We start from the raw sequence: 14,454 nt of genomic DNA on the forward strand, positions 1-14,454 counted from the left end.
TCACTCCTTCAACTCAGGTGAGTCTTTTAGGCTCACTGAAGTAAATGCAGAAATGTTAGTTTTGTGCCAGCTGATAAAATGTGCTTGGATAGTTAGATTCTTTCAAAATTACTATAATTGTAGAATATCCCTCTATTTGACTTCGGTCAGCCAAGAATAGCATTCTGGTTCTGAATTTTGGGGATGTCATTTACAATATAAGAGGAAGTTGGTGTCCAAATCTAAATGTTTACATTTGTAATCCCAATGAGACAAAGCTTGGCACCTACTCTAGGGCCATAATACAGAGGACAGTGTAATCTGAAACTAGACAGTGAAAAACCTATTGTATTTTAATATCACAATGATCACTCAGCCTAGCCCAGACTCACTCTTTGCTTAAATAAGATCTCACTGAAATAAATATGAGTCATGCTGAAGTCAGTAGTATTTTTCTTGTGGCTCTCTTTTGGTGCACTGACTGTGTAATTTCAAGGCCTCTGCAGCAAGGCACTTAAGCGCAAGGGGGTGAAATATGGAGGGAGCAGAAGTCTTAATTTCAAATTTCTTGGGTTTGTCAGATTATGTTATATAGTATCAAATTGTTCTGTGAAAGCTGAGGCCACGGGAGTCCCATTACACCTTTTTGGGCAAGATCCTCAGATGATGTAGATTGGTGTAGTGCTGCTAGACTAAGTGGAGCTGTGTTGATTTCAGTGGCTCAGGATTTAGCCCAGTAGGTCTGAGATAGCTGTAAAACATCACTGTGCACTTGGAAAGTCCTACCCCATAAATGCTTCCACAGTGCAGTTTTTTATAATGTCTATAGGAAACCCACTTTGTCTCTGTGACTTAGAAACTCTAACTACTCAAGGTCGACTTTCTGTCATTCTCACACCATAACTGTTAATACTAATAAGTGGGGGTTTAAGTGTACTGTCTCTTAGTGGTTTTGATTTTCTTTTTTTATTGTGAGGTTGTCATTCTGAACTATTTGTATCTTGGACCATTTTTATAAGTACACAAACATAAAGAAAATATCCCTAGCAGGAACTGTCTTGGTGCCCTGTGTAGCAGTGTCCTCCTTCTGACAGTGCCTGCACAGAAGCACCAGGTGCATATAGATACACATGCACACTCAGTCTGCCCTAAGTGTTCTCAAACACTCACTCCTTTTTCACCTGGTAACTAATGGAAAGACATTTTTGGAAGAAAATGTGATGTCTCATTGTGTTAGCTGTTCCAGGGTCTACCCTGAACTCCATTGCATTCACTGACTGTGCCCCTGCTTTGATATTAAGAACTGAGGTGGTTTTCCAGACAGGCATTTGTAAGTGTTTAGCAACAATTACCTTATAAGTAGATTTGTTTCTGCAAAGTGAGATCATACAAGTGAGCTATAGAAGCAGGCATTCATGTGCTTTTCTGTTAGTATATAGCAGCTCTTACTTTAGTAAACACAAAGATAATACAAGATAATCAATTTTTTCAGTTACACAAGCAGTTCAAAAGAGATTTATAATGAAATGGCTTCTAGCAGTCTTTAGCATTTCATGGTCATTTTTGGAGGGGTAGGGGGAACCCCCAGCTTCAGTCCTCTGTTAATCTTTTTCCTTTGAGAGGCTTCAGGCTCTGGTCCTGATTTCAGTGTGTATTAGGCAGTGAGTAGGTTTGAACTTGAGTGTCTTCAGAAACCAAGGAGAACAATAGCAGCTTCACACTGCTGTGCTTCAGCTCCAGTGAGTAATGCTAAATTGCTTGCATTGTCACAGCCACGTGCTTCCCTTGATGATCCTAATGGGTCCCTGCAGATCCAGTGGGGATCATAACACTGGCTGCATACATTTTTTAAGATTGTTCCAAATATCATGGAACACATCCAGAACCCAGAGTGATGTTTTTCTTTGGGGCCCCAGACTGTGGAATGTTTAATTACTAAAAAATAGCAATAGGAAAAACAGTTTAATCTTTTAGAGAAATGTTTGGGGAATGGGGGTTAGGGCAACTTGTGCTGGAGCATTATTTCCCTCAAGGATAAAATTTATTTAATTACAGTAAAATTGTGGAAAAGGTTGTCTGCCTTTGTGTTCTTTCGTATTCAGACAGTGGGCACATTGTATCCTTGTTAAGTGGACATTACTGTTTCTAACTTGTATATTTTTCTTAGCCCTTTCACTTCATGGGCTAATCTTTACCAACCTTGTAAAATTTTGATTGGGTGTTTGATGCCAGTTTCAGAGGTGGTGTGTAGTTTGGATTTCCTTGCATTTGCTCAGGCGTAATGAACCCAAATTATGGTTAGTAGGATTTGTAAGCATATTGTGATCTGGGAAAGAATCTAGGCTAGTAAGTATAAGGCAGTCCAGAAGGTATCACACTTGAATGCAGTGGATATGGAGGGCATGCTCTACTCTAACTTTGATGACTCCTGGACTCTGCTGAGCTTTTGAGTTAATTAGAGTCACAATGACCACTAATTTTTTTTTTTTTTTAATTCCTCTTTTCTCTTGAAGCTCAAATATTTGTCTTGGGACACCTTTTCATATTGACTTGCCTATTCACACTTTAAATTACACAGCTAGTAGCAGTAATTAGATTTTTATATTACTGAAAATGGATTTGTGTGCCAGAAGATTGAAGAATGTCAGACAAAATGAATTTTCAAAATGAGCCAACAACTGAAGAAATGGAAGTAGCTCTAGTGACCCAGTAACATGTATGTATCCACATCTCTAAAAGTTTTTTGAGAACTTGGAAATTCAAACTGCAACTGAAAAGCATTGTGTATCCCCAGGCAGCCTTTATTTGCATGATCAGCGCTTACTCAGCAGAGTACCATGGGTACGTGAGACCTTGGTGTATTAAATGGGTCACATTTAACTGTCCTTGAACAATTTCTTCTATGTATTAAACATAAACAAGCTTTTTGTCATATTCAGCATCACTGTTCTTTTTTCTCCACACTTTCTTTGATAGAGGGTAATTTTTCTATAGGAAATTTTAGACACATACAGTGAATATGTTGTGTCACTTTCCTCCTATAGTCTTGCTTAAGAAGTCTGCTCTTCTCTCATTTTGTGTTCCTTGTTATTTTTTTTCCCCAAGAGTTGGATAATTCCATCTGAGCAAAAATTTAAATTAAAGTTGGTTTTTATAGCTGAGAATTGTTGGGCAAATTGCAGTCTCAGTTTTCTAAATAGCCTTTAGAGACAGACTGTTCTTCTCTTGTCATATAAATGCACTGTCATATAAATCCAATGAGCATGGGTCAAGGTGTCTGTTGGTAACTGGAAAAAAGATGCAAGACACTACTGGACTTCACAAGCTGCAGAAGAAAATGGGTAGCAGAGTTCAAATGTAAATAAAGATGGCAGGAAAATGGTTTTTTTCTTTTTCACAATAAAACCTCAACAAGTCCTTCTTTAACACCCTTTGGTGTTTTTCTGTGATTTATTAAATAAAAGGCTTCTTCTTTATGTTGCAGGAGGTACCTTTCTGCCCATTAAATATTTTTTAATGGTATCCAGTAAACCTTCCTCAAAGGTAGTGAGTGGTTTTACACCCTGAACAGTTTTGAAATGAACTCCATGAAGTCACTGTCTGCTATTCCAAAATGCAAATCTTGCTTTCAGTGAAGATAAAAAAGAGAGGGAGGGAAAAAAACCTTTTAAGTTACATTACACACACAAAAAAAAAAAGCTTTAAAAAGCGTTGGTTTTAAGCATGCTACTAGCTTTGATGTAATTAGCTTGATGTTAAAACTGTGGTACATTAATATCTGAATGAAAGGTACTGTAATTAAATTACACATTCTATTTGCAATGCATTTCTGTTTCACAGACTTGTAAGTTTACAATCCTGTGTATGCAAAAGATCTCTGTTTAAATCACCTATTTTCCAAATCCCATATATTGTGCTAGCTGAATGTCAAAATTGAGCATTATTTTATGGGAAATGTGGGGTGACATGTCAGAAAAAGAATCAGATTTGTTGAGGATTACTTGAAATTTGGCCCACTCAGTGTGAAAAATCTAAACACATTAAAAGATTCAACCCTAGGGGAAATGAGCACTCCTAATATATACAGGACCTAATGAGCCCTGAAGATAAAAACTTGAATTTCAGTGTCTAAGTTTTAAATAACTTCTTTTAGAAAAATCTTCCTTCTTTCATTTTATTTTTTTTTTTTTAACCAAGGCCTGAACACTATTTGCATTCTTCAACAGAGGGTTCATAGGACACTTTTACTGACACATTGCCTTTAAGGACTCTTTTGAATATTACCATCACATTGTTCTTAAATTTAACTATCTTAAAATAGTCGAATAAGGTGGGTAACTCCCTTCAATGTGTTTTCAATTGCAGATCATGGCACTTTCATCCAACAATTTTGAAGAGATAACTTTTAATTACAGTAATTAGAACCACATGGGCAATAACTGATGCAAACCTGATGTGTTCTCTTACTTTATTAATCTTTTTAATTAGAGGCAAAAGAAAGCTTTATCTTTTGAGAAGAAGAGATGAGTTGTGATGTTCTGTTGCACTTTTGTAACTTAAAATAATTTGATTGCTTACAAGAAGTTTTAGCTTGGATGCAAAAGGCAAGAAGAATTTGCACATTTTCTCTTCTAGTTTGCTTACCTCCAGCACTGTGTGGTGCCCCATATGGCACAGACTGTTGAGATTATGGAACCCTTCCATTAGTTTTATTTCAGTTCTACAAATTTCTTATAAGCAAAGTTTACAAACTTAATTAAAGAGCAAGAAAATGTGAGACAGTTAAACACCACCATAAGTCAGAGGAGTTGATTGCCAAAGGGTAGCTTGTATGAGATGTTGAGAAAGACCTATGAGAGATACCTTGTTCTTTTTTTAAACTGTTCTTAGCTTTAGGAGTGAGACATCTTGGCATCTCTTAGGTCCACTGTGGCTATGGTTTGAAGCAGTTGTAGTTTAGAATGGTGTGAAAGAAATGCAGGTATTTGAAAGAGGCACTGTGAATATTTTAGCTGAACTGGTTTAAAGGATTCACTTGCCTTGAGTGTACAGAAAGTTAGATTCAGTTTCCTCACTGGCTTGAGATACTTTGCAAACTTAGAAGAAAAGTTTAGTTTGCACATGTTTTCCTGGATTTTTTTTACCATGCAAGTACTCTGAGTGAGATTAATGGCTGTTAGTAACTCACAACAAGTAAAACAACGTTTCTGCTCTAGAAGCTTAATATTCTAACTAAAAATACGACATATTAGGGCTTTATAGAGAGGAATGAAGACAATGAAATTTCTGGACAGGGAGAGAACAGAAGATTTGTGCACATGGGATGTCAAAGGCAAAGCCAGTCTGTTATACCTGCATTTTGTGATTCAGATAAGGAACCTGTAAATTAACCTATATCAGCACATGAATTGGTGACACATCACAAAATGTCCTGCAAACTAACAATGAAAGAAGATGTTTTTGGAGACCTGAAGTTCTGTAAGCTATTGCCTCAGCAATAGCATATAAATAGCAGAGATTCCTGCCAGCGCTGTGGTTTGGTAGTCTGTGCTCACATGTTAGGATGCTGACTTTGGGCCTGATCCAAACACCTTTGAAGTCAGGGGAAGACTCTCAACTTCAGTGAGTGAACTGCAGAGGTGTTGGAGCTTTCCTGCGCAGGCCAATTTAGAAATGTCAGTGGGAACAGAGAAGGGGAGAAGTTCAGTTTCCTGTATCAACTCAAGGAAGGCAAAAGGAGCTAATTTTTTAGTAGTTACTATTTTTTAAGAAATATTTGCCAAAATGTGTTTGTGCCTGTCACCACATAAAATGGGTTTGTAATAGGTGATGGTAATGGAGAGAGAATGGCAGTGTGTTAGAGTGACCTCACTTTGAGAATCTTTGTGTGGTAGAAATGGGTGCACAGCTCACCATTTATATCAATGTTAAGTTCAATATCATCTGTTTTAAAGCCAGTCCTGACAACTTTAAAGCAGACCTACTAGCATTCAGTGCCATTCAAACTATGACCTTGTCTGCAAATTAGCTCCCCATGATTGCTTAAGTGATGATACTTGCACCAGAGAACTGGAAAAGTTAGGATTTAAAAAAAAAAAAAATAGGCTTGCATTACACATACTAAGAAAATAGTTGTTTTATCCAAGCCCACTCATCCATCCTGGGTCTGGAGACACAGTAACTCTCTAGAATCCCACTCTAATGTAGCAAGAGGGGCAGGAGGCATTGGAGTGCTCAGAAAGCCAAACTGCCACAGTGTGAGGATGTATGGTGAAAGCATGGAGGAAATATTGCATTTCTGGATTCCTGGGAAGGTGCACTGGCGTATATTCCTACACACATGTTTGTCATATCTAAATTATTGAGCAACTGAATTTTGTAATAACGACCATGAATTAACCATCTGTCAAAGATAAGGGATATTTACTTTAACCCTCAGGCTGCCACACATGCCTTTATGTAGTTCCCCACAGCATTCCTTTGGTTGCCAAAGTGGAAGTGTGGAAGTAAACCAAAAGTTAACATGGAGGGTGAGGATTTCTTTCCACTTTTTGAGAAATAATTATCATTTTTCTCATTTGTTTCAGCCAAATTTTAGCAATATCAGAATTGTTTCTGCAGGTTGTTTTGATTTTGATAAAGAATGATTGCTTCATCCTGCAAATATGTTTCAGCTTTAAAGACTTGGGATCTTTTAAAATTATCTTTAGTGTTACCTAAGAAGAGATTTACATTGCATAGAAGACTTAAAACTGAAAACTATTGGATTTTCTACTTAAATTGCCCTCCACATTCCAATCCATCTTCTAAATGAGGCCATGTATATCTTTTAAAATGTTGTACTACTGTATATTCAGAGTTCAGAGTAGTTCAGGGGCCATTTGCCAAACTTACTTCTTTGTGTGTACTTCATCCATTAAAAAAAGATTGAATATTCAACATCAGACCAAAGCTCATAAAGAAATAAATGTAACAACTACTTTAGAAAGTTATCAGGCTAACTGGTGGACATCTGTGTAGTGGGATTACTTTGGTTTGTTTTTCCTTCCTTGGATTGAACTGGTTTCTGAGATCTGTTCTTCCACAGATGACTAGTCTCTACTAGTTTTTCTATAAGTACTAGTTAAAAATTACAATGACAGTCCCATTTATTCCCTGTTGAGAAATGACTGGATCATATTATATGAATGTAACTACTAGGCCTATTTAAAAAATTATATGCAATTATTTGATTTCAGTAGTCTAGGAAATAGATGCCTGTAGAATATTGGAAAATATTTAGTTTGAGGGTGGGATTTTGCTTGGGTTTTTTGTTTGTTTGCTTGTTTTTTCTTCTAAAATTGATGCTTTTTCTGCCCCCTTCTCCTTTTCAGTCTTTTCTGATGATTGTAAGTTCTCCTAACCAGTCCGTTTCAACCTTACAACTTGTTAAAACATCCATATGGAAAACATCAAGATGCTTAATGGCTTTCATGATTTCTTTGGGAGAGGAAGAGGGAGCAGGGGAAACAAAGGTCATTGATCATACAGTAAACTCATTGGTATAACTGAAGTGATCAGTCTTCTCACCTGTCTCTCTCAGTAGCTGCCTCCTTGCTGCTGGGGAGTTAACAGCTGATGGCCCTGAGGAGAAAGCTTCCTCGTCCCTTGCCATGGGCTGTGAAAAGCTGGGCAGCTAAATGCTTGCTGATGATTTTACCAACTTGAAGAATTTTTCTAGATCTCTAGCTCCCTACATCATCTTTGTAAAAATCACCTCCTGTCTGTTTGGAGCAGTTTCATGTCACTTCTGCTTCATCTGGACTGATGATCCAAGCCCAAGCAGCTAGCAGTAACTTGCAGTCCTTTCTTGTCCCATAATGAGAGATTGCAAATGTGCTGTCATCTGCATTTTGCTGTCTTCTCAGTGGCTATCTGGAACTTCCCTCGGGCTGAGATCAGACTTTGTCCATTTCCCCTTTGTAAGGCTGCATTGCTTCTAATATCTGAAAAGCATTCTGAAATTGAAAGAAATACAGACAACACAGAAATTGAACTTTTAAATATCAGCTGAAATGATCATATGGTATGAGGTATGTTTTCAAAAGATTTATCTGTTTCATGAAGAGTCACATTCCATGGGTGGTTAATTTGAGCCACAATGTGTCTTATATTTCAACATTAGTTTGTGCTAATATGCAAGTATGTACCTTTGTCCTGCAAAATATTGTACAATGCTGTCCTTTAAACTGTCTTTATCTTGCAGTTTTAGCTTTCCCCCACCCCCTTTGAAATGTAGGTGGTCACCCAAAGTAAACAGAATTCTTTCTACTCCCTCCACATCTGCTATGTGTTATCTGGCACTCACCTCTGACCCTGATATTCATCATAAGAATAAGAATTGCATCCTATTCAGCTGCTTGTGTGCACTTTAACTCCAGTGATCACTGGCTGTTGAAATAGTGTGTGCTGGGAGGAGAAATTGCTGAGACATCATCTGGGTTCAAACTGGACTCTCTGCTTTCTTGTGCACATTGGGATAATTAAACAGAAGTCTAGGGATAAGCAAGTCAGCACAGTGACTGGGGGACAAAGCTTGCTGTAATTCAGGATTGTAGTGGTTAGTGAATGTAACAAAGTAAATTTAATGTTAATTCTTAATGAGAAGGACTTTTGAGTTCTATTTCTAAGCTGCTGTATCAAATGATATGCATCTGCATAGAGAGACAGTATCCTTTATGGAAACAGTAACTTTAAAAGTATATTTATGATGCAAACAGCAGTTCTTCCTTTCGTTTCATTACACCATCCTCCATGACCTGGTCATATCATTTAGGGAACAAAGTAATTTTTGTTGTAACTGTTTTAAAATCTGGTCTTATATGTGAAGATCCATCTGTTAGGATGAATAAAGTTCTCGTCTTTGCCACCCCACTAAATGGAACCCATCTGAAATTTTCCTTTATTCACAATAATAGACAGAATTACTTTTTGGACACTGTGGAGAAAGAAATAAAACTGCCAATTTCCTTGCCAAGGGTGAATCAATTAAAACTTTGGGAAATTTACCAAATTCGTTGATTACTAAAGACTTTCTGCTACTTGCTCTCTTTTATGGCAGAGGTGTGAAGGAGAAATCCTCTGCAGGTCCCTAATCTTCAAACTGATACCTTCAATTGAATGATGATGATAGTCATAGAGCAATGGGAGCTAAATGTGAATGTGGCCTATGGGATAAACTGCAAAAATCTTAATGGCTTTTAGCTGTAAACTCTATCTCCCTCCCTCCACCAACTCACCCCATCCCCAGTCCATTTCATTTTCAGAAAATAAGTTTGGGAACCAATGGTGGTGTGAGACCAGTGTGGTTTATCAACTGCCACTCCTGTCCCTTGGTGCTACAAGCCTCAACACCAGTTACAGGAAAACAAAACCAAGAAAGACCTCCTTGGATACTTTGAGGTGATCTCTGTCAGTCCAGTAAAAGCTGTTCTTGCATGTGCACTTCTAGTGAGAAGGCCACAATGTGGATTACAAGCACCTAGTTGTGCTCAGTTATGCATACCAATCATCAGGATGTGAATAGATTTATTTTTTTTTTTCCTTTTTAATTGTTTATGCTTCTTCACTTGCCAAGTTTGTTTCCTTGAGCATGTCTATTTTTATATTTAGCAAAATTAACAAGGGATGAAATAGGTGCTGAGGATGTTAATTATGTATTTATATGAGCAAAGACATACTGTGTAATGGGCAGAGAAGAAAAATGACAAAGACCTTACATGAGGAAATTAAATCCCATCTTAGGTTTTTGATTAAGGTTGTGATTTTTACTGTGTTGCCACTGGTCACTGGTGACCTCGGATGTAAAGGTGAAGAGTTTTATTTCTTGTTTGCATTTATTTAAGTAGGCACATGTGCATCTGCTATATAGTCACATTAGTTTGGGGGGTACTTATCAGCAGATTAAAATAATGGAGGCAGGATTCTTATTCAGGAAATCAACTGTTTAAAAAAGACTGTAAAATGAAATGAAAAGGATTGCATGAACCTCAGTGGTATCTAAGTGGTTTCAGTTTGTGCATTGTTAAAAATCATGCAGTGTCCTTTGGTGCCCTTTTCATCTTGTTTGTTTTAATAAAGAAGACCAGTTAGTTTGAAAGGTTGTTCTCTATTGGAATTGACTTCTGATCACCCTATCACTTTGCAATTCTTTATACATCAGGAGCACTTGAAAGTATATGCACATGTTTGTGGGGATTTTTCTTTTCCTTTGGAGAGATTCAATTATTTATGCTAGAATTATTCTCATTGTGAGTTATTTTTATAATTGAATCAAAACTGTGTAGGCTGATACAGCCCCAAGTTACTGTTGTGATCTGAAAAATCCTCAAAATAGCTGAATAGAATAACTTTGTCACTTGTTTGTCATACCAGTTATGACAATGGGTCATTCTATGAATGTCTAAAATGATCTTTAGCCACATTTTATGAAGCCAGAACTGTAATCCAATAACAATTTTCTGGCTAAGTGCTTCTCAGTTGCCACTGGGGACTATCTGCATCACTGTTGATGCTCTTAAAATGAGTTTAAGTTAAAAGGACACAAATTTCATATTTCTTTCCTTATTTTCTTGAGAGTAATCTAAGAAAATAATATTTTAAATAATTGCATTCTGGTTCCTGAGGGATATCAACATAATTGCATTGAGGATACCTTTATTTTTTATGCATTTATTTATTAACAAAGAAGTACATTTCGTCTCTACACCAAATGATTGGTCCACTGGCACAAAACAATAAAGTAATGTAACCTCTGGTTCATTAAATTGGAATATAGGGATTGAATTACTAATTTATATTGGTTTGAATTTCATGTTATAAATTACAAGATTCTCAGCTGTAAGGGATAAATATTTCCCATGATGTAGGCTACCTATAGTTCCAGCCAGGAAAATTTATGTAAGACTCATTGAAGGTGAAGAAAGGAGAGGTACTGAAAACCAAGACTGGCATGGTTCATCTGGTGCTTTGGTGGGCACTTCACAGAAAGCACAGCTGAAAAAAACCCCAAAGCAAAGCAAGAAAACACAAACTCTTATTTAAACTGAGAATATTCTGTAACAGTCACTTTTAAATATGGATAGTGTAAAATGCTGGTTTCTGAAACTCTGCAACCTGAAGGTCAAGTAGCAAAAGAAATGAACAATGAGAGAGAGAGATCCTTCATAAACCTTTAGTGGTTTAATTTCATTTCTGTGTTGTCTCTCCTGCAATCCACTCTAGTGCTTTATTCAGTGTAGTCTTGAATTCAAAACTTTCTTACGAATTTCAGTCTGCTATTAAGTTCACTCTACACTGATAATTTTAGTTTGATTTCTGTGTTTAACAGTCTCTGAAGCTGTTTGTAGAAGCAAATATAAAACCTACATAAGACAAGATGTTCTCTTCAGTGTTATTATACTGACTGGATTCCTACTGGGACCTAGTCCACTGATGCTGCAGTTAACTATGAGCTGGCTCTTATTTCAACTTGTAAGACCACAAACAAGTCACTTTCTGTGAACAGTGTGTGCCTCAGTGTTACAGCTCTTCAAAAGTTGTGTTCATTTCCTTCTTGAGTAACACAAAGTGCTTCACAAAGGCTGCCCTCAGATTTTTTTGGGAAATATTAGCTATGCTTTCCCTTTCTTACAAAGAATGGGTAATCTGAACTGCCTGTATGGTAATCTGTCATGAATATTTAGAAACTGAAAATTGATTTAATGAGTTTCAGATTATTTGATGCTTCCAGAATTTCAGCAGTGGAACCACACTTACTGTGGACTTAAACTGCCTCCCACTTTCTCCATCCTGCTTTGTTTGGAGACCAGATAGGCACATCAGGGTTTTTGTCTGTGTGCTGTACCCAATCTCCCTTTTTACTGGGTTTTAAGGAAGCCACTACAGGAGTAGTTGAATTCATCTATGAAATAGCACATGACTCGCTTGTTTCCCAATCTGTTTCAGGTGGAAGGTGCCATTTTGATGGGGCAGTTTGCCTGCTGACAGTCTAGGCTTTCTCTGCAGAAAACTTACCAGTCATTAACATACTTTGAACCACCATTCATTTTGATAAACAAAAGAGAAGATCAAGGTTCTTCCAGGTTAAAATTTGCACTTGCTTCATGGCAGAGGAGATTTCAGTCTCTTCTGGCACCAGGAGAGTCCTGCTCCTCTCCACCCTGGAGCCAGGTGAAGGCTGCGAGCCCTCAGGCCAGTCAGCAGCAATTGAGGCTCTCGGGTCAAAGCAGGGACAGCTTGGATCAGGTTCCTCAGCACTGATCCTGTCAAGCTTTGAACATCTCCAGTGGCAGGGATTGCACAGTATCTCTGCCCTACATGTTCATTTTTTATTGTCCTAATGATTTTCCTCCCCCCTTTAACAGTAATTGTAATGCTCCTTGTTGCAACTTGGTGTCCTTTATTTCCCATTCTGCCACTGATGCACCTCTTTAGAAGAGATTGGTGCTCTCTCTCTCTCCCCCTCTCTCCTACTTCAGACTGTGTTTGAGACCAGCTAAAGTTGTCCTTGTTTTTCTCAACCTTCTCTGTCTTGCAGAGCTTCAGAATTTTCAAGAAACAGTGTTCTGCCTTTTATAGTTGGACATTTATTGAACCTCATTTAAACTTGATTGATAAACAAATTCTTATACTCTTATGTAAGAATCAGATTTCTATTTCAGGTTCTGAAATGTGGGCACATTTGGGTCTGTAAAGTGTATAATCTGGTTTTGATAACGATATTATTGAAAGCTGGTTTATGAAGGCAAGGCCTTTACAGGTCATACTTTTGCTATAAAAACTCATGTCACTTTGACTGCATTATCTCGCTGAAACTATGTGCATTTCCCTTGAGGCAATGGCTGAACACCATGAACCTTGATTGTTTCCAAAGGCTCAGGGAGGCCCAGGCATCCTGAGCTCTACTTTATGCTGATTGTCCATAATGTAATTGAAGCTTATCTTTCTATACTTCATTGACTCACAGTATATAAGCATTTGCATAATATGAAAACTCTAAATGGAAGAAAGGTGCCAATTATCAAATATGAAATAGATTTCAGGATGCTCAGGCATTCACTTTCATTACAGATCTGTCCTTGCTATTCTTAAATTCTGCTGGGAGGATGATACTAGAAGGTTTTATGGGTACCTGGCTGGAAAAGATATGATTTAAACAAGTTTAATTACTAACAGTTTTGTTTGTCTGGGTTTTTTTCTAGAGTTCTTGAACAGGAGATAATCTGACACAACGTATATTTACAGCATAGGTAAGTGACACAACTGATTTTATGAAATTTTTTGACAGTATTTATTGAAGTGAAATTGGCAGTCTGCAGATCAGGAAAGCATGGAGTAAGTTGTGCTTTAGAAGTACTAGGAAATTGAGAAATACAGATTTGGAGAATAGAGCACAGAGCTGTAAGTCATTCTGATGGCAGATCCCTTCCAAGACATAGGAGTGCATTAGAATGAGGCCTTTTTCCATATCAGCTCTGTCTTGAATCTCTTCCTTGAAAGAGCTTCCAGGTCTGTAAGTCATTCTCACATGCCAGACAGAGTTCAAGCTGTTGTTTCCTCAGGTACAGTTTTGTGTGTGAATTCCCTTCTCTCTTCTGTGGACATGTACACCCCTACAATCCACAGTCAGCTGTCTCCTGCTGTAGAGGAGTGTAAAAGATGTTTTCCTCTGCCTTTAGAACAAATAAAGGGGTGGAATTGTTATTCTAATTTGGGAGTAATTAGACAAATTATTCGAAAAGAAGTTGCATTTCTCTTTACTGTATAATAGAAGATACTTTTCTGAAGTATGTTGCTGAATTGTGTACTTCAGAGGTAGCTCTGTGATGAAATAAGCATCTGAAACAAGTTTGAGTTTATGTGAGACAAAAAAGTGAATTGATAGACAAATATGGCCTGAGATATTCTCCTCTCACTGATTCTTATCAGCAGCTTCTCTAATCTAATCTTATCAGATTAGAAATATTTTCATATCAGAGTAAATTACTGAAAATTCATACTGTACTCTGTGCACCAAGGAGCTTTTACTAACTTTAGTGAGATGCAACCCACGTGGGAGGACACTGTTGCTAGCTGGTCATTATTATTTGTATTAATTCCTCTTGTAAATGTCACATTCAAACCACAGCTCCCATTATCTTTTCACATTCCTCACATCGTCCTTCTTGTCCCACCAATATCTGACTCCATTACTCCTTTGAAGTGGATTTTCACTTTTTAGCTCCAGCACAGGCATTCATACACATGCAGCTCCCAGCTGCATTCCATAAGCCTATATTCCAGATTCCTGTGAGGACCAAATTAAGCATTGCCATCTATACCACAAAGTATATAAGAATACATCAGGAAAAGGAAAATATTGGCTGCCTGATTACAAGGAGCCCTGTGTGGCTGAAGAACTATTGTAAGGAATTGTGGCAGGAGGAGAAAGAATCT

The 14,454-nt window shown here is 37.5% G+C and overlaps 1 long non-coding RNA gene across 2 annotated transcripts in view; it reads left to right on the forward strand.

Moving 5' to 3' along the window:
* LOC306805754 overlaps positions 1-14,454 on the forward strand; it is a 444,702-nt gene that overhangs the window by 301,883 nt on the left and 128,365 nt on the right. For both annotated transcript variants that reach the window (XR_013775288.1, XR_013775289.1), the window contains one exon: positions 13,221-13,268. This is a non-coding gene — a long non-coding RNA (uncharacterized lncRNA). The remainder of the gene's footprint in view (positions 1-13,220; positions 13,269-14,454) is intronic.

The sequence above is a fragment of the Erithacus rubecula genome (genome assembly GCF_903797595.1).
Source record: "Erithacus rubecula genome assembly, chromosome: 10".
Classification (NCBI taxonomy): Eukaryota; Metazoa; Chordata; class Aves; order Passeriformes; family Muscicapidae; genus Erithacus; species Erithacus rubecula.